Source organism: Panthera pardus, unplaced genomic scaffold, assembly GCF_024362965.1.
Source record: "Panthera pardus isolate Hobbes unplaced genomic scaffold, ASM2436296v1 HiC_scaffold_18, whole genome shotgun sequence".
NCBI classification, from domain to species: domain Eukaryota; kingdom Metazoa; phylum Chordata; class Mammalia; order Carnivora; family Felidae; genus Panthera; species Panthera pardus.
In genome coordinates, this window is record NW_026526743.1 from 28,338,608 (window position 1) to 28,361,495 (window position 22,888).

Genomic DNA, 22,888 nt, shown 5'->3' on the forward strand with positions numbered 1-22,888 from the left:
TTGCCCTCTCTGAGTACAGTTTCATGGAGTGGAAAATAGCAGTGATATTGCCCTCAGTAGGTTTGTGGTGAGCAGAGAGCGAGACAGTGTCTATGAAAACACCCTTCACAAACGAAACTGATAAAAATATAACCACAAGCCCATCAATTCTAAGATGGGCATTTTTTTTTTTTTTTTACATTTCATATTTCTGAAATTGGGATGAATTGCCATCCACGGTATAACATCATTTAATTGGTGGCTTTTCGTTTTTCTTGGTGGTCCACCAAATAATTGTGTGTTGCAACCAGCGGCATCTCGTGAGTGGATTTGATGCAATCGTACTTGAAATAGTAATTGCTGTCCTTTCCTCCCCTGCGGCTACCCTTGCCCGTGAACGCTCAGGGAACAGAAGCGCCACCTTTTCGCGGGTGCCTCCCCGGAGCCTGGATGATGTCTGGCACAAGTCACCGCTCCATTAACGCTTTGTACTCTAATAAGGGCAAGTGGCCAGCTTAAAGGTTTGGCTGGAAGAACCTTTGACCTTGTCACCTTCCACTTAATTTGGCAGCTTGGGCATGAGGGGTGGTCACTTGTGTGTCATGTTCGTGTTGCAGCCCAGCACCCATTTCCCTTATTTCCCAGAGCTGCTGTGGTCCACTCCCATTCATTTGGATGTAGTACAAGGGAACGCCTCCTCACCACCCCCTCATGCCCCTGCCCCACCATCTCACCGCTCCAGACCGATTCAGTTGGCACAGGACATCCCTCTGGTGTCAGTGATAGGTCCAGAGACAAACACAATCCAGTCAGAACCTTGGAGATACAATGAGATTTTTGCCGATGTGACAGCCTCTGTCTGTGCCCCGACCTTAGTGCTCTTGGCATTTGCTCTTTCCATGAACACTGGCTGAGATTCCAACTGCCAGTCCTTGGGACTCTTCCGGAGGGCTCTCTCAGGCTGCTTGAGCCCTCCGGGTTCATGCAGGTGGCAGGCCAGGGTGTCAGGGAATCAGTGCCACCAAGGAGCAGCCAGGGCTGGGACCACGGCGAGGCGAGTGAGGTGCCTAGTGCGCGGGATGTGAGGAGTTCTAGACCCCATCCTGATGCAGCCCTCAACCAGGGGCTGACGGAGGCTGGTGGATGAACGACCTGATCCCCCTCCGAGTGCATGCTTGACCCTGTCTCTCACAGCTCCCCGGTGAGATCAGGCTCCGGCCGCCCACAGAGATAACTGGCTTCAGAACACATCCTTTATTGGCTTCATTCCCTTCCCTGGCTGGCTTCCCCATTCCCTACCAGTGTTTCCTGTGATCGCGTCCCAGTAAACCGCTCGTCCTCAAATCTTTATCTCAGTGTTCCCTTCAGGGGAGCCCAAACCGAGACCCAAGGACCCCTCCCGCTGGCTGTGTTTAAGGGAGGGTTCAGCTCTAGGAGCTGCCAGCAGCCGTCTCGCTAGCCACGAGGGTCAAACCCTCCGAGCTGGCATGGAGGAGAGCAGGACCGAGAGACGGCAGGTAATGTGATTTTAATGAAGTTTTACGCAAAGGCTCCTACGCCACAGTTTAGACACTTTATGAAACGCCCCATTAGGTCTCTCCGTGCAACGGTATTTTTTCTCCTAGAGCCACACGACAGAATTAATCTCCTTTGGGAGTCACCATTCTGGAAGTCGTTCAGGCATGGGCAGGGAATTGTAAAGAAAATGTAGAAAGCGGTGCGTGCATGTTGGTAGGGTGGGATGTGGTGTGCATGTCTGGCCTGTGTGTGTGTGTGTGTGTGGGTGTGTTTGTGCTTCTTGGCCAAACTCATCTCCTAGGCTCCAAAGTCAGGAGACGCAGCACAGCCTTGTCTCCTGGGAAATCACGTGCGCACCCAAACCCGGGCACTGGACGCCTGCCCACCCCCCGTCTGTCATCTCTTTCTGTCTTTCCGGAACCTTGTGTCTCTCTCATCTCTGCTGTTCTCAGTCACTCGTCTCTTTCTCCTTCCTCAGCTCTTCGCGGCCCGATGTGATCCTCCATCCGCTACACCTGACAGCCTGATCCCGTGTTCAAATTCCCCAGAGAACCTGACAGGCTCTGTGCAACTGCCAATAGGTAAACTTTCCTTAGGCCAGGTCCTACCCCTTGTCCAATCAGCTGTGGCCGTGGTGCTGGGGGCGGGGCCTTGGAGAGAGTGGCCAATGAAATATCCTCAACGCCTCCGCCCCTTACAGGTGCCTGCTCCTCCAGAAGCCTGAGGCTAGTGTGTGGGAGGGAAGGTAACAATGATAATAGTAAGAGCCAATAGTGTCAGACATTTCTTGAAATGGGGCAAAGCAGACACGGGACACCTATTACCTCTGTTGTAATAAAAATTTATTAAAGTGTAATGAGTGCACACATCTTAAGGGTACAGCTCAATACGTGTATTACTTCTTTTAGTTCTCGCAGCAACCTCCGGACACGGGTGTGGTTACTGTCCTCTCCAAGGCACCGGCCCGAAAAGAGGCGCAGGGAAGTCTATCTCCTGCCCTAATGAGTAAATCTAGGGTTCGAATCCAGGCAGTTCAACCCTCAGATCTGAGTGCATCACCGCCACTGCATACTGCTCGCGTCACAGGTCACCTTCAGGAATGGTTAGAACCTGTGATCCCGGGCAGGTGACGTTAACTTCCAAACCAGGTGACGTTAACTTCCAAAGGGCGCAGGGTGCCAGGGAGAGGAGTTACGTCCTGGCTCTCTCCTCTTGGCCATCCTTCCCCCTGCCCCTCCTGGTCACTTGGTGCCTTCCTCTGCTTTTCCCCGGGCAGCACGGGCGCAGCTGGAGGCAGCCTCTGGGAACCACCACGCGGCTTTATGATGTGCAGATGGTGTTTCCGCTGAGCCCCTCGCTTTTTATGTCGGTGGCCTCTGGGAGCTGGGCCAGCCCAGATGTCCCTGATCGTGAGAAAGCCCTCCCCTGGCAAAGACTGGCACAAGATGCCAGCGACTGGGGCCTCAGGCCAGCTCTGGCTTGGATTCTCTGGTGAGGGGGCTTGGCTGGATGCTTGTGAGGCAATGATTCTGTCATTTGTGTCCTGCCCTGTGGATTAGGATGGTGTGTCAGCAGAGCCAGGAATATCACTTCTGAGTCTACAAACAGATAGAGATACTGCACAGCTAGCTTGTCAAAGGGACTCTACATTGATCTCTTTTTTCCATATATGTTGTTTTATCTGCCTCTCAAGCTATCTATGGGCACAGACTGCCTCTCCCATCAGAGGAGGTGCCCTCCTGGGATGGGAACAACCCCTCCCTTCCACACTCCTCCATCGGTGATAGACTGGTCCAAGATCAAGAGCCATGTGTCTCCTCCATCAGACTGGGAATTCTACAATCAGAGAGAAATGTGTCTCCCCCATCAAACTAAGAGCCACCAGTATCAGGGAAAATGTGACTCTGCTCTCTGTCCTCAGACTGGAAGTTCCCCAAATCAGGAAATTAGGACTCTTCCATCAGATTGGGAGTTTCCAAGGTTGAGAACGATGTCAGTCTCTTCCATCAGGCTGACAACTCCCCAGGGATGAAACGGGTGTCTTCCCCACCAGACCAGCAGCTCCCTGAGAGTGGAAGCATGGCGTGTCTTCATTTCTCTTCTCCCCGAGTGTTGGACAAGGCTCTGCCTCCAGAAGACACCTACTGCAGGAGAGAGGTCTGCTGATGATCCTGGGGTGGGGCTGGCAACTTCCAGCCTGGACCCGGCAGACCTGCCCTTGGTCCGGCCGCCTGGGAAGGGTGGAGTCAGTGTCATCCAAAGCGGGTTCTACGACACATGGGTGAGGACGACCAACTGGGAGATTTATGGGCACCTGGAAAGTGTCTGTCTTGTGACTTGCTGCAGAACCCAGCTTCTGGTTCAGGGCTTGCTCCTCTACAGGAGCTCAGTGATGATGGCTGAATGAACGAGTGAATGAGTGGGTGAATGAATGAATGAGTGAATGAGAAGGTGAATGAAGACCTGGTTCCTGCCCTTGAGAAGGTCACTTTCTACAAAGGAAGGAATGGAGCTCACTCGTTTTGAGTGCCTCTCTGTGTTGGACAGAATTTTCAGCTCTTTCACATATATCGCTTTCTTTAACCCTCAACACAACCCTAGAGGGTAAGTTCTGTGTTCTCCACTTTATGAATGAGGAAACTGGGGCTCAGAGGGGAAAATGGACCTCTTCAAGGTCCCACAGCTGGTGAATAAGACAGCTGGGATTTGAACCGAGATCCTTTGATTTCCAGATGTGTGCCTGCTTCCTGAAAAAACTATTGCCATTTAATTTCAGAGTTACCCAAGACAGATGTGGATGAAGCAGCATATGAGCTGAGGGAGAGGGAAGCTCAGAAGGGCTTGAAGGCAGGAGTGACACTGGGGATGGGTTTTGAAGCATGAGTAGGAGTTCACCAGATGCTGGGGAGGCATGATTAGAAAAGGAGGGACTACTCTGGAAGACTCCCTTTAGGGTTTGGTGGGCAGGATGCCCCCTCCCACATGTGCTCATTTGTGGCCCTACCTCTCCAGGAGCTGGGCTTCCTCTCTCTCTTTGGAAGGACATAGAGATGAAGCCTAATCTCATGTTGGCACGTCACTACCAAGGTGCCAGGAAGTCTCTGCTGTGGACCTCCCACCCTGGCGCCAGCTGTGCTCTTCACAGGAAGGAAGGGTGGTTGGGGCCAGCTGTGATGGAAAGGAAACTGAGACGTTTCCTCTTTGGACTCTCTGAAAGGGACAGGGCAGCGGAGGAAGAGCTGGGGCCCCAGTCCTGCATCTGGCTAGAGGGAGGGGGCACAGGAATATGGGGATAGATGAATTGTCCCCCAGGCCTGTGATCAGTGGCCACCTCTCTCTGGTTTAGAAAGCAGATGCTGATCTACCCCGTCCCTTGTGAATGTGAACATCCCTTAGATATCTTTTCTGGGTCTGGTGTTTGAGGACACGCAGGTGTTACATTCTCCCCGGTGCGAGTGCAGAGTAGATTTTCAATAGAGACTTGGTTGCTGATCCATGGTCAGACTTTCGGAGCTCATCATTTGGTTAAAACTGGATAGAATGAAGTTTAGCTCTTGGTTGAGCTCACTGCGGTCCGATGTGAATCACAGATTCGGGGAGGTCAGAAAGAAGGAGCAGACCCTCTCAACTTGTGGCTTTTAAGTTGTACATGTGTTTTAATCAGCGGAACCTTAAAAAAAAAATCCTGGAGATTTTATTGAAGCTCAGTGTGCATAACAGATGAACGCTCTATTTGGAGGACCCCAGAGTAGTACCTGCTCAGCTCCCTCTTGACCTCCCCTTGGCCCCCTTAGGAATGTTCATGGAACCCCAGTTCTCCCCAGCACCTGAATAACTCTGGTGTATTCTAACTCCTGAACTTCCAACTCCTGAACACGAGGACAACCGAGGCACTGAGAGGGGAGTGGGTTGCGTGAGGTCACATCAGTAGTAGGTGTGTGTGTGGGTGTCCCCCAGATTCCTGCACTGAAGCTCAGTCTGTGGGGGGCGTCTGTTCATGTGTAGTCCTGGCTCTGGCATCATCTCCTCCAGGCTCCCATCCAGGCCAGAGGAGCGGCCATGACCCAAGGCTTTGGCTCTGGACACTGCTCCCCAACAGGATAGGAGAGACTCTGTCCATGAGTGTCCACTAGGTCTCTTTTGCAGGAGGGCAAACTGAGGTCCAGCAAGGGCCAAGCTCCAGGTTACTTGGGGGTCAGGCGGGGTGTTAATGGAGGACTGGCTCAGGGCTGCTTTTTGGTTCTTTCCCTCCAGGATCTTTGCTCGTCCCAGCATCAGTCAGAAGGGAGATCCTCCCGCGGGCCCCGGCAGACAGCCATCTGCCCCAGGCCTTGCCCAGCCGGAAGCCGCGAGAAGCAGGTCCCGATATGGAAGCTGCCAGGGCGTTACTAACGGGCTGTCGGTTGCAATTAGGGCAGCGGCCTTTCATCTCCCTGCCGCTCCCCTCCTGCTCAGGACAGCCTCACATCAGCTTCTCGCTCTGACTCCGTCTGGCCGGTGTCAGGCACCCCTCCTGAGATGGGACACGAGGCGGGGGCCAGGTTGGCAGTCCTCACTGTAAACCACGGCCAGGGCCCGGCTCCGGCTCCAACTGTTGAGTTTCCCGGGGCCCACCTCCAGCAGCCTTCGGTCCATCCCTCAGCCCCACCAGGAGCTGCCCGGTCCCTCTCTGAGCCTCGGCCTGTCCAGTCCAGTGAGGCCTGCCCGAGATTACCTAGGTGTTCTGGTGACTTCTGAGGGCCTTGCATGAAAGATAACGCCCAAATCAACAAATCTGCCATTGTGGCTTTGAAGAGCCAGTCTCAATCACTTTATTTTGTCTTTATGTCAGGTTTGCCAGATGGCTTGGGTCTTTCTGAGGCCCTGTACCGAGGGGGCGCAGAGAGAACTGGTACAGCTTCAAAGCTCCTTTTTAATCTTTAGCAACATCACAGCGGCTGGGAAACTGCCTGGGTTCCCATAAGTCTCTCCCACAAAAGAGGCGCGGCCGAGGCTCTAATGAAAGCCAGATAAAGGGATGGCTGGAATCAGAAACAGAGGGAAAAGAGCAGTCGCGAGTCTTTCTTGTAGCTGTTTCAAAAGAAATTCTAAGACAAATTATGGCTTTGGGTGTTTTTCTAAAAGGACTGACAGAGAGAGGAGCCGGGGGAGGATGCTTTGACCCCTCAGCACCCTTCCCCTTGCATAAAAGGCACAGGAGACTGAACAAAAGGCCGAAATACAACAATAAACTTTCGGCGTGCGCGCGTGGGGATGAAAGCTTCGCTGGCATAATTATGGGCGAGGGTGCGCCGGAGCGGGCGGGTGGCTTTACCTTGCCGCCAGCGCTATTAATGATGAGGCTCCCTCCTTTTTCTTCTCTGGAAGGGGCGCCTTTGGTTTTCGGGGACGGGCGGGGGGGGCGGGTGTTGCGCAGCGCCACGCGGCTGACACCAGGCGCAGGCTGCGGTTACGGGACGCGCCTTGCTCCCAGCGCCCTCCTCGGGGCATCCGTGAGAAGGAGGCCAGTGTGCCCACGGGTCATCCTCCCTCCCCACCCGGCCCCCCTGCCTTCATGGCTGTCTCTTGGCATCTGGGCAGGGGTTTCTGACCTGCCATTCTAGGCCTCCACTTACTCTCTTTTGCAAATCATTCCTATTCTAGGGAGTCAGGGGTGCGGAAGCCTATGCTGTGGCCGCATTACGCACTGTCTTAAACGCGGGCCGTCAGGCAAAAGGCCAGGCCGGCCTGGTGCCGCTGTGTTCTCCAGTAGGGAGGAATCAGCCGCTCTCACTTTCCGTCTCACGTCGGGTCCTCTTATTTCTATGGATGGTGGTCAGCTCCTTGCAAGGCCCGGAGGGCATGGGCCAGCTACGGTTTGCTAGAAGGAGGTGGGACATTGGACAGGATAGGGGGCTTTCCGGGAGACGGGTAGGGTGGACAGCTGGGGGAGGCTGACCAGCATCCTTCTGAGAGCACCAGTGGCTTTGAAGGCTGGTGAGGGCCAACAGAGTCCCAGGACCGCAGAGCCCCAGCCCCCAAAGGGCCGCTCACTATGGAGATGGCAGACTGAGGTCTTCGGAAGGGAAGAGGTTAACCACGGTCATACAGCTGGTTGGGGACAAAGCCAGACCTCAAGTTCCTGTTCCACGGGAGGTATCAGATATTCTGAGAGAATGGGGGTTTTGTGTGATGTGGGGTGGGAAGAGAATTCAGATCCCTGGGGAGACATGGGCAGGGTCTGGCATGTGTCCCTCTGCCTTCTCCTTTTGCCACTTTGCAGGGCTCAGTGGCCATGGGCTTTGGTCTCTGGAGCCCTGTCAGGAAGGTGTTTCTGGGGCCCTCTAAGCATCGGGCCTGTTGCCCAAAGTGGGGTTGAGGGAGGGGTATTTCCCATGGGCACCTGTCTTCACTCACTTCCCCTCCGGAGGTGCTCGTTCTGCATCAGGGACTCGAAGAGAATTGAAACTCACCTGCCTCATTTACAAGGTCTTCCCTCTCCCCTTCTTGCTTTCAGCCCCGAGACAAGAGAGAGATGTGTTGCCTGTGGGAAGGGCGAGGGAGGACGCAGCCCCATCTCTGGTTCCTACATTCTGCCTTTGCTCTCTTCCTGTGTGTCTTCTCCTCTGTCTGTCTCCTTCCGTCTGTCTCCTCCTCTTCTCTTTCTGTCTGTCTCCTCCGCATTCCTCTCCAGTGCTGTCCTGGCCTGGGGCTCTGGTTTCTGTTCTTGTCACTGGGGCCTCCACGGCCTCCTGTCTCCTGCCCCCTGCTGCACCTGTCGCTGAGGGAGGAGCTCAGGGCGTCCAGGGGTGGAGAACCCCAGCTGACTGAGGAGTCCAGACTAGCTGGAGCGGGAGGGGCTGGCAAGCTGGTGAGGGCTGGGGTGTCGTATCACGCCTCCTCTCTTGGGGCAGAGCCAGACAGATACCGCCAGCCCGGCTCCTGGGCTATTCTGATGAAGAAAAATCTGGGCAGGTTGGAGGTTATGACCGTGTGGGGGCAGGTTTCTCTGGCTCTCCGGAATGTACTCCTGTACATGTGTGTACTCTCTAGCTCTCCTGTGTGTGGGCGCACCGGCCACCACCAAGGTCCCCTTGTCCAAAGTATCCTTCAGTGGGGAGGGCATAGGTTCTGGGACCACACCCCTGGGCCCCAACTTCTTAGCTGGAGGGCCTTAGGCAAGTGGCTTACCTTTTGGGGCCTCACTTTTCTCACCTAATAATTGTCCTCAGCTCTTAGGGTTGTCATGAGAAATGAGTGAGTTAACATGTGGAAGTGCTTAGAATAAGTGCCCGGCACACTGGTACTGGCCAAGCGTGAGCTGGTGTTCTCCCTATCCACGGCTCTTCAGCCATCACTAGTTGTGGGTAACAGCTAAGTGGAGAATCCACGATGTGAACCAGTCCTCACGCTTGGGTGTTGCGGGGGTTCTGAGGTTAGCGACTCTCTCTCTCTCTCTCTGTCTCTCTCTCTGTCTCTCTTCCGCCTTGTCTTCTGGCAACCAACGTTCTTTCCTGGGGGGCGTATTCCGAGTAGAACCTCTAAAGGTGGGGCAAAGCCTGCCACGGTCACGTGACACAGGCCTGGCCAATCAGAGAACCCTATTCCTCAGGCCACGGACTGATTGGCTCTGGGAAGGTCATATGACCTAAGCCAGGCCAGTGTTGTACCTAGAATTTTGCCGCCAGAACTGTCAGGGAAGGTGGTCTTCCATTCTCTGAGATCCCAAGTTCTAAGCGTGATGTAAGCTAGAATCACCAGAAGCCCCCTTCTCCAGCTACAGTAGGAAATGAGACCATCACGTCGAGAAAAGTAGAAATAAGAAAAGAAAGGGAGGAGTGGAGAGAGAGAGAAAGAGAGAGAGAAAGACAAGTACCTTGAATCCTGCCTGCTGGCTCCCCTGTTCTGTGTGTGTTTACTGCTGAGCAGTGACCTTTTGCACTTAAAGAGATTCAACGTGGGTTTCTCACAATTAAAAGAGTCCTGATCAATGGTGGGGCTGGCTTGACTACCTGGGAGGCCCGCTCGCAGGAGCTCAAAGTCTCCCCAACAGAAGCCACACCATGAGAAGGGCGCTGAGGAGTTGAGGGGCAGAGGCAGGGGGTGGCTGGGTTGGAGACTTGGAGTCAGTGTGGATTCAGCAGAATACGTGCCTTCCTGGTGGTGATGGCCATGGAGCTGGGCTTGATTTTGGGGTCTTGGAGAAAGGGAGAGGGGAGCAGTAAGCATTCCAGGTGAGCTAAAGGCTCAGAGGAGAGAAAACATGAGATAGGTTTGGCTGAAATGTCAGGTAAGTGGGAAAAGGGAAACTGGAGGCAAGGAGACTGGAAAGTTCCATCAGAGTCAGAGCAGGGCACGTGTTGAGTTTCAGGTCTAGGAGCTTGGATTTTATGGACTGGACAGTAGGGAGTCATTGAAGTTTTTTGTTTTGTTTTTGAGTGGAAGTTGAAAGATTCAGAGCTGTGCAGAGGATGGTTAAGATATGGAGGCTGAAGTCAGGGCGTTAGTTAGAAACCAGATGAGAAATAATGGCCACCTAGCTTTGGGTGGTGGTCTAGAATGGAGATGTGTATGTTGGGAATTTGTTGTTTTTATGTTCTGCATCCACTCTCACTTCTGCTAAGAACTTCCTCATTTTCCTTGGGGAAACCACTACTCCCTCAAACTCAGTCTATATGGTCTGGGTGAGACTCAGCCCACACCACCTAGTCCTAAGGCATGGCATCCGACCTTGGCCTCAGTCTGTGCGGTCTGGGCATGCATGTGACAAACTAGGGCATGGCATGTGAACTTGGCCTAAGCCAACTCATATATCCGTCCCTCCACCACACTAAATGGCTCAAGGATGGGTCTCAATGAGAGTCAGGCCCACTATTAAAAAAAAAAATTTTTTTTTAACGTTTATTTATTTTTGAGACAGAGAGAGACAGAGCATGAATGGGGGAGGGTCAGAGAGAGGGAGACACAGAATCTGAAACAGGCTCCAGGCTCTGAGCTGTCAGCACAGAGCCCGACGCGGGGCCTGAACTCACTGACCATGAGATCATGACCTGAGCTGAAGTCGGCCGCTCAACCGACTGAGCCACCCAGGCACCCCCCCAAAAAAATTTTTTTTTAAATGTTTATTCACTTTTGAGAGACAGAGAGAGACAGAGAATGAGCGGGGGAGGGGGAGGGGTAGAGAGAGGGGGGACGCAGAATCCAAAGCAGGCTTCAGGCTCTGAGCACTCAGCACAGAGCCTGATGCGGGGCTCAAACCCACGAACTGTGAGATCATGACCTGAGCCGAAGTTGGATGCTCAACTGACTGAGCCACCCAGGAGCCCCCAGGCCCACTATTTTCAGAGGATGAGTTTGGGAAAGGGAATTTTATTTTCTAGTGGACTTGTGACAGAGAGGCAATGGGTCTGGAGCTTTAGAGGCTTCCAGGAGGCAGAATGGAGTCACACGGAAGAAAGCAGAGTGACGTATGGAGAAAGTGAGACCAAGCCCTGACCCAAGTTACTTAGTTATTTAAAAGATGAGTCAGGGAGCAACAGGTAGAGAAGAGGCGGGAAACATTCTTGGCAGAAGAACTGGTTGGCGGCTAAAGTAAGAGGGGCCCCAGAGGGAGGTGGGTGGAGTCACAGGCTCTGATGTCAACTGGCAAGTCCTTCAGTTTCTCTGCGAGTTTGCTCATCTGAAGAGTAAACCCAGTGACGTCTACCTTGTAAGGGCGGTATGGAAATTATTAGCAGGATGTGTCTATGTGTCTCCAAGGTGCCTGGCACATAGTTGGTGCTTAAATACTTGCCTTGCTGCTGTTATTTATTTATTTATTTATTATTAATTAATTAGTTTATTTTTTAGAGAGGGGGAGAGAGAGAGAGCCCATGAGGAGGGGGAGGGGCAAAGGGAGAGGGAGAGGGAGAATCTTAAGCAGGCTCCATGCCCAGTGCAGAGGCTGACGTGGAGCTCAATGTCACGATCCTGAGATCATGACCCGAGCTGAAGTCAAGAGTTGGACCCTTAACCGATTGAGAGCCATCCAGGTGCCCCACTACTGTTATTTTTTTAATGATGTATTATTACTTTTCAAGGCATGGGAGGTTCATGGTGTGTGTGTGTGTGTGTGTGTGTGTGTGTGTGTGTGTGTGTGTATTAGTCATCTTTCAGTTGCAAGTAAAAGAAACCCAAATCAGACTGCCTTAAGAAAAAACAGAAGGAAATTGTTGGCTCACATATGAGTACAGTCCAAGGGACTAATGGATTTCAGGCATGGCTAGGTGTAGGGGCTCACATAACATCTCCAGAACACTGTCTATCTCTTCATCTTTTGCTTCTGTTTTCCACGGTATACGTTCCACTTCAGGGGTGTGCCGGAGCCAATGGTAAGACTTTCTGGAATCTCGAACAGTTAAGTCATTGGTAGCATGAAATTGTCCGTGGTAGGAGTATTTATATCATGGAAATTGGCAAACACTACAAATCAGGGCCTTTTTTTTTTTAATTAAAAAAAATTTTTTTTAAATGTTTATTTTTGAGAGAGACAGAGACAAAATGCGAGCGGGTTAGGGGCAGAGTGATAGGGAGACACAGAATCTGAGGCAGGCCACAGGCTCCGAGCTGTCAGCACAAAGCCCGACGTGGGGCTCGAACCCACAAGCGGCCAGATCATGACCCAAGCCGAAGTCGGACGCTCAACCGACTGAGCCATCCAGGCTCCCCAGGGCCTTTTAAATTTTTATTTTCTGTGGGAGGAGAGCCAGTTCGCTGGCACGTGACGGCCCCATTCTCCAGAAGGCATTTACTGTTGCAGTAGCAAGATGGCTGCTTGCAGCAGCTGGCTGACCTCCCACCATCTATGCAACCCAAATGGGAAGCGAGTACTTCTTCCCCAGGAATTCCAGGAAATGTCCCAGGGTTGGGTCTCGTTGGCCTGGCTTGGACCACAGGCCCATTTATGAAATAGTGACTGAGGCCAGGGTACCAGGGTGCAGATTATACTGACTGGCACATGTCTTCTCTGGAGCTGGGAGATGGGGGTCAGCTCCACCTGAACCGTATGGATTGAGTGGGTGGGGATGGTTCCCTTTATTGTAACAAACAACCACAGAACCTGGCTGCCTGGAACAGGAAGTGTTTATTGCGTGCACATCTGTGGTTTGGCTGGAGTGTCTGGCCAGGCTGAGCTTGTCTGAGGCAGTTAGCTGGGACCGCTTTCCCCGCCACTCCTCTCATCTTCTCCTCCTGGGACCAGTTGATCATCCCCGAATGTCCTCCTTGGGTTGATGGCAAAGCCACAAGACAAGAAACAGTGATGCTCTTACAAGGCTGAGGCTCAGACTGGGCACACCATCACTTCTGCCTCATTCTTTTTCCCAAGCCACAGGACTGGGCCCAGACCCAAGGGGCGGGGATGTAAACTTGGCTTCTTTAGTGAGATAAACCATAAAGTCTGACGGTGGAAGGTTTAGATGTGGAGAGGGGAGAAGGACTGGCACCATTGAAGCAACTTAGCACCGTCCTTGGAGGAAACCAGGGTGCTGTCGATAGCAAAAAGGGAACGGATGCCGGGTGGGTATAAACAATGAATGTGCACTGAGGGTGTTAGGGAGAGTGGGGATGGCTTGGGCTGTGCTGTGTGTGTAGGGGGAAGGGAGAGGGTGAGAAGGAGGGCAGGGGGGAGAAGAGGCTAGAGTATAAGGTAAGGACATGACTGCCTCTGTGACAGCACTTGCGTGAGACAGATAACTAACTGCCTTGGTCTGCAGGCTCAGAGCTGTCTTCATTTTTGTTTCCCCAGGAGCAGACCCTGAGAAAGGGTTTGAGTATAAGTTTATTTGGGAGGTGGTGCCAAGAAGCAACAATAAGAAAGTGGGAAAATGAGCCCATAGAATGCGGGTAAACTGGTTCTTTAGGGAAAAACAAAACAAAACAAAACACCCCACCCAAACCCAAAAAGCAACACCCCGATCTGTAGCGTCTGCCAATTTCACAGTGTAAATTCCCACCGTGGTTGATTTCCAGCGGCTGACATGACACATGTGAATGAGGAGCGGGGGAGAGGTGGGTAGAATGGGCTGTGTGGCATATGGTGGCCGTGGCGAGCGAGACCGAGATGGGGGGTGGGCTGGCAAAGGGAGCATAACCAAGCCAGTCGTCACTGTAAGCCCCTAGCTCTCAGTGCCCCTGGGTGCTGGCAGTGGTGAGTGCCATATGCCCTCACGTTACCCCTTCAAGGGCAAGGAGCTGGGGTGCTCCTTCACCGGCTCTCCATCTGCCATCAGTTCCAGTTATCCCTCAGGGGATGGTAAATTACTGGTACTTCTGGACAAGACCCGTGGGGCTGGATGTTGCAAGATGGGCCAGTGTGTGCAGAGGCGGTAAGGTCCACCGCGGGAGCCCTGGGAGAGTTCCCAGCAGAGAATGAGGTCATCCCACTGAATCCCTTACAGCGGCCTCCAACAGGCCAGCCTTCAGCGTCCCTCACCAGCTTCAGGGCCATTCTCCCTTAGCATACTACCCCCTCGTGGAAAGAAACATTACCGGGCCACCTGGGTGGTGGTTGAACATCTGACTTCAGCTCAGGTCAGGAGTTCATGGCTCCGCTCTTGAGATCCAGCCTCCGCATCATCGTCGGGCTTTGTGCTGACAGCATCCAGCCCGCTTCAGATACTCTCTCTTCCTCTCTCTCTGCCCTTCCCCCGCTCATGCTCTGTCTCAAAAATAAACATGAAAACAAATTAAAAAAACAAAAGGAAAGAAACATTACCTGCTTCCCTACGGGAAATGGAGTAAACATCCTTTAACATTTCCAGTGATATACCATTTTGATGTTCTCTGGATGCGGAGGTGTTTCTCTGGAATGTTTTCAGATCTGTCTTCGTTGGGGGTAGGAATGGGGTCACCTTATGTCTATTTCTTGCTTTTTCTTAGACCCTCTGATGTCTCTTTCTTGGGGTTGGGAAGCCTGGAGAAAGTTCTCTCTGTTGTGTTGTTGTTGTTGTTAATAGCTAAAATCCATTCATTCGTTGGAAACTACTTGTTTTCATGATTTGCCTCATGGAGCAGGCACGGTGGGTGCCCCATAGCGATGCCTTTGCCGCTCACAGCTCCCACCTCTGACTTCTTCCAGCAAAGAACTACACCTACCTAGACTCATTCTCTGGATGCACAAGGGTGACCAGCACCACGTGGGGCAGGCCCCACATATCCTAGGAGCAGCCCTTAGTGGAGGACCACTGGGAAATTGTGGACGAATCCTTCAGCTTCTGGTTGGGATTGAATGCCTTTTGCCCACAGCAGTTAACCTGCTCAGTAACCCATCCTGTACTGGCCACCTTCCCCACTCTCCCTCAGCTCCCCACACCCCTACAGATGCTTCCTGGGGCCATTTCCCTGCTAAGCTGCTTGTACTTAACATCCGTGTCTCACGATCTGCTTTGGGGGAACTCAGACCGGGGCACCCCTCTTGGCTTCTGAACGAGGCTGCCTGATAGGGTTGAAGTGGTGTCTCATGGTGCTTTTTGGTTTCCCAAAGGGGCCCAGCAGGGTTCCAACATCCAGTCAAAGAGTCAAAGAATGTGAAAATTCAAATCTATATGTGCTGTGTCCTCCCAAGTCTCTGTGTCCGGCCCCCTGTCTCCTGAGCCCTAGACAGTGCATCTGACCGGATGGCTCCGGCTGGACTCCTCAAGCTCAAAATGTAACTTATGAGTCCTTCCCAACCCTCCGTACCCAGCCCGCCTCCTCTCCTATCATCCCTCACCCCGGTCTTGCCTCCCCGCCGCCCCTCCTTCTGAAGCAACCTTGGCCACATTGCTCCCTACTGAAGAGTCCTTTGCTGTGGCTCCCCATCCCCATAAAGAGGAAACCCAAACTCCTGGCCGGGGCCTCACAAGGCCCCACGGGAGCTGCTCCCTGCCCAGTCTGTGGTGTCTGGGCTCTGCCCTTGGAGCAGAACTGCCTTCCATTCCTGGAATCTGCATGCTCTCACCTGCAGGCCTGAGCTAAAGCTATTCTCTCTGCTGCAACTTTCTTCCTCCTTCTCCCTCTGGCCAGCCCAGACTCATCCTTTTAGATTCAGCCTAAATGCCACTTCCACTCCGTGGAAACCTCTGAATCCTGGGCCTGGGGGACGAGAGCCCATTATTTTCATGGACCCCGGTGGTCACGTGGATCCCCTGAATTATATTCAGTTACTTAATCCCCTCTCTCCTGGGAAAGGCGGACTCTCCCCTAGCAGGCCCCGTCTGATTTGTTCCCGGGCGTATCTTTGGCACTTCGGGCTGAAGCTGCCCTGCGAACGCCTGGCCGGTGGAGCAGGGAGTCAAAGAGTGACTTTTCTCCGGCCTGCCCCGGAAGAGTGCAGCCGGAGACCTTGACTCCCAGCTCTCCGGGAGGAGACACAACTTTTGCTTGGTGGCCTCTGTGTTCCCCACGACATCTTCTTCAGGTCCTTAATGGGAAGAGAGGGGAGAGAGGTGGAGAGAAGGAGGCAGGGCAGGAGAAGAAAGGAAGCCCTAATCCGTGGCCCAGAAGGAATGAACATTTCCAACCTTGCTACATCTCTCATCTAAGTAGGTCACACGGAAGAACTCGGAGTCCCTGTCAAAGTTTCAGGCAAAAACAATAACTTGGTTTTGACCTTGCTCTCTTCAAAAAGCAAGTTGCTGCTGAGCTGCAACATCAAAAAGAATAAATAATTGTTTTTCTTTTTTGTTGTTATGATATGGATCATCTGAGCGGTTAGTGGTAAGCAAGCGGCTTTGATTCGACTCTGGCTCCCCAGCGCTCCAGCCTCTATATGTCAGCAGGCTCCTGTTTCCACCCCAGGATAGCAGAATCCCTTGATTAAATTCATATTTGTTTTAATCTTTCCCTGTGTCTGATCTCGAGCTCAAAGATGGTCAGGAGAAAAAGCCGGCTGCCCGCTGCGGCCACGGGGAGGGCCCGTGTCAGGCCTCACGCTGTTTGTTCTGTCCGGCGCGATAAGGCAGCCAGCCTGCGGCACCCTGTCATGCCCACTGTGCCAACCCCGGTTCCCGCACCGCCAGCGGCTGCCGGGACAGCCTGCTGAGCCGCTGGGCCGCAGGAGCAGGTCGAGGAGGATGGGGGACGAGCCGTGCCGGCCACAGCCTCCAACCGGACCCCCGTGCTGGACTGGGAGTGCAAGAATTCTAAAAACTTGAAAGCTGGAAACATTCTGGATCTTAGGTGCACGGAATGGACTTTATCACCCTGCCCAGTTCACAGGGGGCCGAGGCCATTTGTATGTATTTTACACCTCCCTGCCCTCATCCCTGCCCCCATTCTGCCAGCATGGAGGCAGCCTCCCCATGTGTTGGGTAAATACCCTTGAATACATATTGTTGCTTTGTATGTGGATATGTGTTTCTTTTTTTTTATTACGGTAAAAAACGCCTAACACAAAACTTACCTTTGTACTCTACGTGATATTAGTGAACAGAGAGATACTGTGTTCCGTACGGTGTAGCTTAGCGGCCAAGAGTCTAGGCTCTGGGCTCAATCTGCCCGAGTTCAAAATCCCAGCTCTGTCACTTGCTAGTGGCTCCTTAGCCACTGGGCGCCTCGGTGTCTCCATCTGCGAAATGCGATGGTACACTCGTTCCTGCTTTGCGGAGCTGTCCAGAGGATTAAATGAGCTCACACTTGTGAAACACTCAGAGCGCTGCCTGGCAGATGCGAAAGGCTCGAAAAATGCCAGCTCTTTTTTATTATTCTGTTTTTCACTTTTTCTTTTCTCTCACTTAGCCCAGTGTTTGTGAGAATCACCCATGCTGCTACATGTGCTTCTGGTTCTTTGCTTTCGACTATAGTCCACAGGGAGCATTGCCCACATTTTATCTTTTGATTCCTCAGAGGTGGACCCCTAACTGGCAATGCGGCCATGAGCTCTATCCCTTGCAGACCAGTAGGGAGATTTCTGCCCGCACGAGAGGGGTCACCGGGTCCCCGATCGGAGGTCACAAATTTTTCATAAACGGTGAGACAGTGAATACTTTTGGCTTCGTGGGCCATACGATTTCTGTTGCAATTACTCAGCTTTGCCGTCGTGGCACTAAAGCAGCCATAGGCTGCATGTTAATGGGTGTGGGTGGCTGTGTTCTCATAAAACTTTATCTACAAAAACCGGGGTGGGCCAGATTGGGCTTGCCAGTTTGCAGACCCCCACACTAGGTCATAAGTACACTTGTTGCCGAATACCACTAGCTACTCCCAGACTATTCTCCACATAAGTCCATGACGTGATTCTCCAAGTCATGGATTTGGAGGGCAGAGAGAAGAAAGAGGGCCCGTCCCCCTGCCCTCATCCTCTGTCTTTCTTGCCCTCGCTCTCTGGTCACGACTCCCTTTCACTGCGAGGTTGGGACATCTGCAACTTTTGGTGGAGACATTTCCCTATGAAATTTAAGTTAATGTGTTCCTGGGACGTTCGAACCGTTGTCACTGCCATTTATTGTGTGCCAGGTGCTGTGCTAAGCCCTTCACGTGTGTCAGCCCCTTTCCTCCTCCCAACAACCCTGTGAAGTAGGTACGAGGAGAATTTCCTTTTCCAGATTTTGGAAACTAAGTCTCAGGTAGGTGGAATGACTCACCTGAGGTCACACGACAAGAACGAGGTGGAACCAGTACATGAAAGCACATCTGTTTAATGTCAAGTCCAATTCCATCCTAGTCCCTCTCTCATAGGGGATCTGTGAAGAGGGCGGGGCCCGGCAGAAGAGGTCTGGAAAGCTCAGGTGGGGGTGGGGCATGTAGGGAAAGAAAGGGAGGGAGCTGATGGGAAACTTGACTCTTACACACCTGGTGAGGGTAGGGGCGGCTCTGGCTCAGGATCCTGCTCTGGCGGTTTGGATGGTCATGCTCACGGTGGAAAACTCCCCTGTGGAGTCAGCAGCTTGGGACCCAGGTCTGGGCTCGGGGAAGGACCAGAAAGGGCACAGGCTCGGTCACATGTGCCCAGTGTGAGGCTTGACCCGAACTCTGCGGGAGAGAGGGCCGTGTCTGGACCACCTTGGAGCCCCTCTGTCGTCAGTGCTATGCCTGGCATTTACTTGGCCAAGCAAATACTGCTTGAACATGAATGAATTAAAAGTGATATTTTCCAGCCAGTCTTCATTGACATATAGCACACATATGGAAAAGTATGCAAGTCCTGAGTACGATGCATTTTTCCAAAGTGAACGTACCCCTCAGACTGCAGATCAAGAAACAGAACTTCACCAGTACCACGGAAGCTTTTCTCACACCCCCGCCAGATATCTCACCTCCCATGGGCAACCACTCCTCTGGCTTCTGACAGCATAAAGCAGTTTTGCCCGGTTGTGAACTTGAACTTTATGTAAATGGAATCAGCGATGGGTTATCTTATTTTGTTTGCCATCTTTTGCTCAACATTATGTTTGAGATTCATCCACATTGTTTGAATGTCATTTTCGTTTGTTCTCATTCCTGGAGAAGTATTTCATGATGCATACATTGTATATATACAGTTCTCACTATATACGTGAGACTATATAGTCTATCTATCTATCTATCTATCTATCATCTATTATCTATCTATCTCACAATTGATTTATCCATTCTACTGTTGTTGGGCATCTGGGTAGTTTCCCTTTTTTGACTATTCCACATAATTCTGCTGTTAACATTCTTATATGTATCTTTTAGTGGCCATTTACACAATTATCGAATGGGTATATATGTAGGAGTAGAAGAGTTTGGTCCTAGAGGAGCAAATCTTTAGCTCAGGTTAGATACTGCCGAACAAGTTATAGTCTCACCCCAGTGCATGAGGGTTTTGTTTTCTCTAGACCCATGATTACATCAGGGCTTGCAAACAGCTATTGAGTTCATAGGTATTTGGAAGGTCTTCAAGCTTCACCGAAGTGTGGGTTCAAATGAGGGCCCTTAACACATCCCAGTGGGTGCTTCCTGATCAGACAGCTCCCTCCTCTTCCTGCCTTCCTCCACAGAGCTATAGGTATTAAAACAGTGTACTTGTCCATCACTAATGGTGATGGCATTTATGGAGATCTTACTATGTATGTGGCACAAGTGCTGTTCAAGAATCTGTTGATTTAGGGGCGCCTCGGTGGTTCAGTCCCTAAGCGTCCGACTTTGACTCAGGTCATGATCTTGTGCTTTATGAGTTTGAGCCCCGTGTCCGGCTCTGTGCTGAGAGCTCAGAGCCTGGAGCCTGCTTCAGATTCTGTGTCTCCCTCTCTCTTTGTCCCTCCCCTTCTTGTACTCTGTCTCTCTCTCTCTCTCTCAAAAATAAACATTAAAAAAATAAAGAAAAGAATTTGTTTATTTAATGACCACAGCAACACTTTGAGATGGGTACACTTAATAATCAGCCCACTTTGCAGATGAGAAAGTTGACACACAGAGTGGGGAAGTTACTTGTTCAAGGATACACAACTGGTAAGTGGCAGTGCCACTATTAAACTCCATGAAATCTGGCTTCAGAGCCTCTCTCCTTAAGCTTGATCTCACAGTGCCTCGTAGCTCAGTCTTCCTGCACCTCAGTCTCTGGGCCACCATTTCCTCCTCCCGTGGGTCCTCCACGAAAGGCCCAGTCTCATTGTTCTGCTCAGGCAGCTGCCAGCAGTGTGTCACTGGTGTCCAGGCCACTATCTGGTGCTGGTCTGGGCCACCCTCCCCTGGCCTTCCCTAGACTGTCATCTGGGAGCTACTGCTCATGTCCCACGGGAAATGGGTAAGGGGAATGGGCCCCACACGGTGTCAGCGGGATCCCACGGCAGACTTACCTGAGCCCTGGGGGTCTTAGTTCTTGCTGCCACAATCCCTAGCTTGCAAAGGGCTTGAATAAGAGCCAGCAGGGCAAGAACTATTATTCCTCCCCCACTTGCAGTCTGGCTCATAACATCAGACTTTTCTTTCCTTCAAGATGATTTATATTTTAGGGGTCCCAGTTCAGTCTGGGTTCTGGTTTTATGCAGCAGAAGCGGGCGTTGGCAAACACAAGCATGAAAGAAAAGGCACAGAAGAGTATTGGGTAGCTCATAGAATCAAGAGAAGATTGGAGTCCTTTGAAGTGGAGCCCAGACTCTCCCAAGACTCCATGGGGGACGTTTCTCCAAAATAGGAAGGGTGTTTGGATCCTGGGGAGGAGGGCAAGACAGAGAAAGAGAGAGAGAGAGAGAGGAGAGAGAGGATCTTCTGGATCCTGGCCCTCACCTGGGAAGCCCTTCAGCCCCCACCCTGACCCCATGTAAGTTAGTGGGCACCAATAGGGTGACCAGGAAGCCTGGTGCAGGCGTCCCCAACTCACTGCAGGATGCCCTTAGTAAGTCTGTGTCTTGAATTATTATTAAAAAAATTTTTTAATGTTTATTTATTTTTGAGAGAGAGAGAGCCAGAGCACGAGCAGGGGAGGGGCAGAGAGAGAGGGAGACACAGAATCCGAAGCAGGGTCCAGGCTCTGAGCTGTCAGCACGGAGCCCAACGCGGGGCTCTCATCCACAAACCGTGAGATCATGACCCGAGCCGAAGTCAGACGCTCAACCGACCGAGCCACCCAGGTGCCCCGAGTTATTTTTTCATTTTAGTGGCTTTGCTGCCAAATGAAGGGCTCAGTGCTTTTCTGACAATGATCTGTCCAACCGAAGTCATAGTGCCATCTAACAGTGAGGAGCACACACAGGGAGAGAGAGAGTGATAGCCACGACTCCGATGAACAGAATGCTGAAGTTGGAAATAATTTATGCAACAATTTCTCACCTCTTTAGTTCACATTCCAGTCTTAAGATAACATTTACAATTTTAAATGTTGTTTTCAGGAATAGCCAAGAAAAGATTGTTCGTGCCGTTGTCACTGTTGGCTGTTTTGTTTCTCTTTAGGAAAACGACTTAAACACAAACTCAACATGTTAGAGAAAGGGAGGAGCATTGCCAAATATATAAGGCAAGCAGTATTGGGCTTAAATGTATTTACAATCTAAAAATGCAAAAGTAGGGGTGGTTTGGTTGACTAAGCATCTGACTCTTGATTTCGGCTCAGGTCATGATCTTGCAATCGTGGGATCGAGCCCTGCATCAGGCTCTGTGCTGGGCATAGAACCTGGTTGAGATTCTCTCTCTGCCCCTCCCCTGCTTTCTATAAATAAATAAATAAATAAACAAACAAACAAATAAATACACAAAAATAGATTTGACATTCGTTTTAGAAAATTGTAAAAAAAAAAAAAAAAAAAAAGAATCACCATTGGGCGCTGCTGAAACGATCAATGAAAATGTTCATTTTGGCCAAACTCATTTTGAGCATTTGGGCATCTACAATAATGACAACATCGGAAAGCCACTGTGGCAGCCAAGATCGCCTGAAAATGATTTTGGGATGAAAAAAACTTCAATATGAACAAAAAAGAGTGACAAGTCCATTTAAAAAATGTTGTTGTTGCATGAGAGCAGAAACCAGAGAAATCAGGAGCTTCCCCAAATCCTAAAAACTGGCAGAAATAGTTTAAAGTGTGGCCAAATTACCCAGGAGCGGAAAAAAGGATCCATGAGATATTAAACAAAAAAGAAAGGAAACCCAGGGACCTATTCTGACAATTTGTTGCTTTGACCGTTGTTCCATCTGCCAGCTCACCTGGGGTTGTAGTCATCTGTCAAACAGAGGGAAGAGGCTGGTGGGTCTTGGGGACACCCAGCGCCTCCACACCGCCCATCCCTCACAGTGTTGGGCTTTGCTCTCCCTGCTGAGCCACTACTGCTGTCCAATTTCTGGTTCTGCATTTCCTGTCAAGATTACTTACTATGTTTGAACGCTTATGCTGCTTTTTCCTTTAGGAGCCATGTTTCGGTGTGGCCAAGTAGCCCCAGTTGTGGAGGGAAAGTACCTCTTTATGCAACAGTACTAGCTACTAAGTAAAGGAATGAGGCAGTTAGGACATGGCCATTTTGCAGCCATTAATAAAATTTATTGATTCAGGCAAGGGTCATCAATGATGTTGCAAGCATTAGTTGGAAAGGTGACCAAGCACTGGATTTTTGCACAGTGTCGAGCTGCTGACCTCACGGTCTACCTGAAAAAGGAAATATGTAATTGCCTATTGGCAAGGTCTGGCTGCTGCCCCTCTACCCAGGCATCAAATTTATCTAGTGTCACTAATGTAGGGTTGTTCTGGGCTTCCTGATGGGATATCATGACGAAGCCATAGCTTCACTTTTGAGAGATCCTTGCTAAAGATGTTGAACCTGCTCCTAACCAAGCCTTTAGCCCCAATTCTGGATTATAGAAAATATAAAGGACAAAGGGACCAAGTAAATGATGTCACAAGGAAACAACAAGAAAGACAAATATAGATTGTGCAGTATTCCTTAAGATAAAAGGTCTAGTATCTTTAACAAAGTAAATGTCGTGGGGGGGAAAAATAAG

General features: G+C 51.2%; 1 long non-coding RNA gene across 1 annotated transcript; it reads right to left on the reverse strand.

Annotated features, from left to right (window-relative positions):
* Window positions 1-6,272: 6,272 nt before the first annotated feature.
* On the reverse strand, window positions 6,273-7,526 carry LOC109271012 (uncharacterized). Its single transcript, XR_002081796.2, has 2 exons — window positions 7,185-7,526; window positions 6,273-6,518 (listed from the first exon to the last, which is right to left on the reverse strand). It is a non-coding gene; the product is annotated as an uncharacterized LOC109271012 (long non-coding RNA).
* Between the last annotated feature and the right edge of the window lie 15,362 nt (window positions 7,527-22,888).